Below are 6,523 nucleotides of genomic sequence, written 5' to 3'. Positions count from 1 at the left end.
ACAAAAAAAAGTACACTTTAATATCACTAATCAAGCATGTAATTAGGCATACAGTCGTGGTCATAATTATTGGCACCCTTGGTAAATATGATCAAAGAAGGCTCTGAAAATAAGCCTGCGTTATTAATCCTTTCGATCTTTTTTTTTTTTTTAATTCACAAAAATCTAACCTTTCATTGGATAATAAGAATTTAAAATGGGGGGAAATATCATTATGAAATAAATGTTTTTCTCAAATACACGTTGAACACAATTATTGGCACCCCTAGAAATTCTTAAGAGTAAAATATCTCTGAAGTATATTCCCATTCATATTCACAATTTTGAGCACCCCAGGGTGATTATGAACATGAAATTATCCAGCCATGGCTTCCTGATTCACAGAAATATGAATAGGAGGGAAAACAAAGCCAAATTCCCTTAATCATCCATCACAATGAGAAAAAACAAATATACAGTGGGGCAAAAAAGTATTTAGTCAGCCACCAATTGTGCAAGTTCTCCCACTTAAAAAGATGAGAGAGGCCTGTAATTTTCATCATAGGTATACCTCAACTATGAGAGACAAAATGAGAAGAAGAAAAAATCCAGAAAATCACATTGTATGTACACAATTTTTTTTTAAGAAGAATGAAGTAAAAAAAGAAAAGAGGAATACTGTCAGAGACTGCAGTCTTTCTACTCCACTCAGAAAAATTTATATTCTGAGGTAAATCTTCACTTCACAAGAAATATTTTCAATGACTTTCAATAAATTTACATGAATGAAAAAAATAAATTCCTATGAATTTAAAATGATAGAAATCTTCTCAGAGTATGAGGGGAAAAAAGGGAATCCCTGACAGAGGACTCATTTTTTAAGGTAAATGTTTCCTTCACAAAAAAATGTGTTCATGTAATAGTCTTATTAATTGAAAATTGTTGATAAAATGTCTTGTGAAGTAAAGATTACCTCAGAAAATCAACTTTTCTGGAATAGGGCCTTCTTTAGGGTTAGGTTAGGGTCATTTTCTGGGTTAAAGCTTTACTTCACAAAACATTTGTTCACACATTTGGCTTATTAATCGAAAGTTATTAATAAAATGTCTTAGAGAGTAAAGATTTACCTGAAAAAAACTTTTCTGTCAGGGAGTGGTGAAAAGGGCTGTCTCTAGGGTTAGGATTATGTTCCTTTTCATTTCAAAGATTCCTGAAAAAAAAGTAGGTCAGGATTCTTTGCCTTGCTGAGTGTAAGAAACTTCTTAAAAAAAAAAAAAAAAAAAAAACCTTAGTGATAAACTTATTTTGACAGGTACTGTATAAATATACATACTTTAACTGTAAGTATTAAATATTTTGTGCATTTTTCTCTTACCCTTAGGATGGCAACACCAAGTCCATACACACGGCCAGCACCCATCCGTTGCAAGTGTGTGGCAAATAGGACGACTAAGAAAGCAGTCTCTTACAATCATGACGGGGAAAAAATAAAAATAGAATCATTTAATGTTAAAACAGTTAGTGCTCTATCCGATGGCACAAACATATACACATCAACAAGTCTTGGAAGATTTTCAGAATTTGAGGAGGGGGTGACGTGTTTTCTAAAAAATGTCACAGTTAGTACCAAGTATGGCCGCCAAAATTTATACTTTGGTCGGACATCAAGCAAATTCAGGGCAGTGCCACTTGCCGAAAAGGCTACAAAAGACATCCTCTGTCCACCATCCCATCCCATCACTGGAGAAGAGGCAGACATCTTTTCTAGGGGGGATTACTTGAGCATCCAAGGCCAAGTTGAGAAAGCGAGTTATTTTAATGTTGTCAATGAATTATCTGGAAATAAATGAAGATGAAAATGAAGAATCACTTTTAAATTACTCACCCACATGACTGACTTTTTTCTGCAGAAACACAAAAGATAGCACTACATTGTGACTAAGTTTAAAACACTGTATAAGCAAAAAATGCATGTGGCTCACTGATCATTTTTTCAAGTTCTTCAGTCAGTTTTGGTGGACAATAGCCTAATATTAAGCAGGTTTATTTAGTCTGCTCTGCTGTGTGCCATCAAGCCTTTCCCAGTCCAACAGTTCCATTACAGTTATTTTCATTTATGCAAAGGGTTCAACAATAATTATCAAGTCTTTGTGAAGAGCTTAAATGCTGGGGAATCTGAAGCCCCCAGAACGAGTAATAGAAATTTAAATTAGTAAAAAGAAACAGCTCAAACATAAAGTAACTGCACATTCTGAATGAGAGTGATTTGACCTGAATAACTTAACTGTTGGCCTACTATTCTCCAGATACAACCGGTGAGAATGACAATGGTCCAGGAGGGCCGTGTCCCCATCTTGGACCCGCGCCTTCGATGTGGCCAGAAGGTCCTGGAGGTTTCACTTTGGCGTTGGAGATGAGGTGGAGCTCACACACCTTAAGGCACTCCTAAAAGAAAATGGAAAAGGGAAACGTAACTCCTCAACGTATACATCCATAAAGGTACACAAATAATGTTGTTTCTCTAGAACTAGGCATGCACAATATTGGACTTCAGGGCCGTCACTAACAATTATTTTTTACTCAAGTAATTGAATGATTATTTTAATGATTAATCAGATTTTTTTCACTGATAATCAGTTAAGTTAAAAGCACCAAATATAATTTTTGACTAGCATAGTATTACATTTGTAGTATTAATGACTTGTTGCTATAATTCTGTTTCAAATTTCATATATTTGATTTTTGATCGTACTCTACTAGTTAAATGCCACTGAAATATCAATAAGCTCGTACGATCATTGTGCTTTTAAAGGAATGAACACTTACAGGAGTTTAAATTGTATTTTTGTTAAAATCCAGATTGCTGAGAGAAAGGTAGTCACTGCTGTTGTGGAGATTGTGGGCGTCTCCAATGTGGAAGACAGACTCACTCTGCTGAGCAGCGACTTCGAGGAGTTTTCAGTCCCTCCCGACCTCTACCGTGGCAGTTTGGAGGACCTCATCGAAAGCTTGCCTGTAAAATTAGAGATTAAGCACATTCATCAGCGTGTTGTAGATATTTCTCTTGTTAATCCTTAAATAAGTTAATTTATTACTAGGTTTAGTTTACATTTAGTGAAATATAGCTTACTAGTTAGTTTGAGTTGCAGTAGTTCATGCAGTACCAGTTTAATAATTCACATTTGGTAGTAGTAGTAGTTAGTAATTTGTAAATAAAATGTTTTTATTTCTTCATGTTTTAAATTTATAAATATATTTTGTATTCAAAAAGATATTGGTCTGATATTTTCACACACGTATACAGTTAGTATGTATAACTGTGGAGCACATGCTAGCATTAGCTATTAATTAACATTCTCAAAAAAGGAGACTGAAGTTCTGGTTTACGTTTTGTCAATTTTTCATAATTAAAGGTATCATCATAGCTATTCTGTGCATTTTCCCTTTGTATTTTACTCTCAGGATGGCAACAGAACATTGTGTAAACGTACCATGCTGTAAAGTCATTATCTGTGACTACTTTTCCAGATCTTCTCTAAGAAGTGAGGATGACAGGCAACCTGGAGATTTGGTTTAAACCTCACACTGCGCATAGTTTGACCTAAGGGTGTGCGATATATATCATCTACGATAATATCACGCATACCTACGTGATGAAATGGGTTAAACAGTGCACGTGCACATTTAGTGTGTTCTTTCACTGCATGATTCAGTCTATTAAAATGCATTAAGAATGATCACAAAATTCAACATATGGGGCAGAAAATGTATATATTTGTTAAAATCACACGAAAAAAAAAAAGCACGATTACAAATCTAATATTGATTTTATACAACAGTTCAATAAACAATAAGTTAATATTAAGAGACTTACGTTTTAGACACCATATTGCCTGTTTTTGCTCCATTTCGCAGATAAAAAAACAAAAACAACTACAGCACTGTTTTGGGTCTCTGAGCAGCATGACGGTGTTTCGTTCCTGAATGAATCAAGCGTTTAAATGATTCGGTTCAGTCTTAATGACTCACTTATTAACAGTGACTTTCTACCACCTACTGGCAGTTTAAATTTCACATTTAAAGTCTATTTTCATTTTTTAAATAATTTCAAACATCCGTATTCACTGTTTTATGTTTAAAATGTCAAATAATTATGCATTTCTAACTGATTAAAGCACTCCATGTCCCTCTGAGCTGCATTAAAGAGTGTGTAAATACATCTAAATGCCACTTCAGATGCAACTTTTGCAAATATTAATTTTGATTATACTGGTCTCATTTGTTTGGTAACAGCCTAAATGTCTTATTATTCTAACTGACTGATTAAAATGTAACAATTTGACTCAAAAGAGAAAAAAAAAGGCTTTATTAAAAGGTAAAAATCAATTTAAACTTATATGAAGAGATTAATTAATCACTGATGTGAACTGAATAATGAATAAACAGAATATCAAAAACTGCAGCTGTCCACAGTAGTCAGATATCAGCACAATAACACTCTGCAAAATATTGTCTAATTATCGTTATCATTATAATGTTGTTGTTTTTTTTGTTTTTTTAAATAGCTAAGGTTTACTACCATTACTACTTTTTTAATATGAATTTTCATCATTTTCAAACTTAAAATCAGCAGGCTTTTATTTTGGCAGGTTGGCGGCAACGATATGGGATGCAGGGATAGTTTTGCACTGTGCTTTGAAAACGGCAGCAGATAGCCTAGATTATTGCTTTTATATAAATCTTATATAGTACAGTTTGACGATCTAAAATGGTAATTGTGCATTAACAGCTGTCAACCATGTCAGCGAGCACATGCGCGGCCTGAACTTAAACATCGCGCATGTGGACCTGCGTAACGTTACCACTCTTGTCCACAACATGCTCTGGTTTTAAATTGCAATAAAATCGATTACATATTGATGTAATATTTACACTGGTGCATGCTATGATTACCACAGAGTCGTGGGCTGCATGTGCCACGTGTGCTTGCTAGCGGTAGCACGTTTAATCGAAAAAAGGACACGAAAGACCTCATTTACTTTCCATTGTAACGTAATATGCCAATGAAATAACTTAGTTAATAAAACAAACTGATTTTGAAACATACTTAATTACCAACCTCTTTCAAAATACAGCGAGGAGTCTACCATTTTTATTTCTTCTTTTTTCTGCGTTTAATTATGGTTGGCAAACTAGTTTATGGTGCATCTCTGCCACCTACTGGAATGGAGTGTGGAGCACTGACGATTAGGGAAAATTACTTAGATCCTGTTCATTATCTGTGAGTCTTTTACATATTTAAATAGTATGGTTTTGCTGCTGAGGCAATGCAAAATATTCCTTCATCATAAGACAACAGCTGCTGACCAAGATCTGTGTTCATTCTCATTGCTGTGTTCTTCAGTGTTCTCATTTTGGCTGCTTCTTTCAACATCCATTTCCTCATCAGGAGCACTGATGTCATTTGCGGACTGTTCATGCTCATTGAGAGTGCTGCATTAATGATGATATCTTTATATTCTGAATGTATTTCTTTTAGTTTTCTTCAAGCAGACAAGACCTTATGCATGTTCAAAGTCTGGAACTGATAGTGACCTTGGTAGCACAGATGCCTTTTCAGTTTCACTGTAAGCAACTGTGATTCACTTCTGGGTCTTGGTAACCAACCTACCTACCTTAGCAACCGCATAGCAACACCCTAGCAACCAGCCAAAGTACCCTAGCAACCGCATAGCAACACATTAGCAACCACCAGAGTTAGCCTAGCAACCATCATAGCAACCACTCTGAGGTCCTTAGAATCTATCTATCTATCAAACTTTAAGCTTCAAACTATTTCAGACTGAAACCCATCAAACTTAAAACTTATAACTTTTTTCAAACTTTCTGGTCCGGCTTTCTCAAGCCAACTTAAAGTTTGTCTCGACAAACTATCTAGTTGATAATATTATTTTGAGTGTGTATTTGGCTTAAAAGCAAGAGTGTTTTATAACGGATGCTGGCTGAAGGTGAAGGGGGATTTTTTCCACTTCAAGCACGGAGTTGAAATATACCCTGCTAAAAAAAACAATAGAAGCCCAATAGAAACCACCACAGAAATTCCAATGGTTTCCATTGAAATACCATTATAAACCATTAGCTTTTTCCAGTAAAACCATTACAAAATTATTTTTTGTATTGCGTTTTTGTAACGGAGCTGACGAGACATGAGGCATGCGGATCCATTTGCAGGCTTTTATTATGAAACATGGTCGAAACACAGGCAGGGTCGGACAGTGGCAAACAGGTATAACACAGGCAAGACAGAGTATACCTAGGACAAGCGTAGGTCTTCGATCGGCAAACAGTATCCAACGGGGTAAGGCAAAGAGAGATAATCCAGGCAGGGGAAAACACAATCCGAAACAGGCAAGACAAGACCAGACTAAGACTAAGAAAACTAAGTGAGCTCCATAGAGTAGCTATCACTTGGAGAGAGATAAATGCTATACAATACTGGAACTAAACAAAACCACAGACTGGCTCAGTAAGGCAGCTAACACTA

Source organism: Onychostoma macrolepis, chromosome 03 (genome assembly GCF_012432095.1).
Source record: "Onychostoma macrolepis isolate SWU-2019 chromosome 03, ASM1243209v1, whole genome shotgun sequence".
Taxonomy (NCBI): Eukaryota; Metazoa; Chordata; class Actinopteri; order Cypriniformes; family Cyprinidae; genus Onychostoma; species Onychostoma macrolepis.
This window is presented reverse-complemented; position numbering follows the sequence as displayed.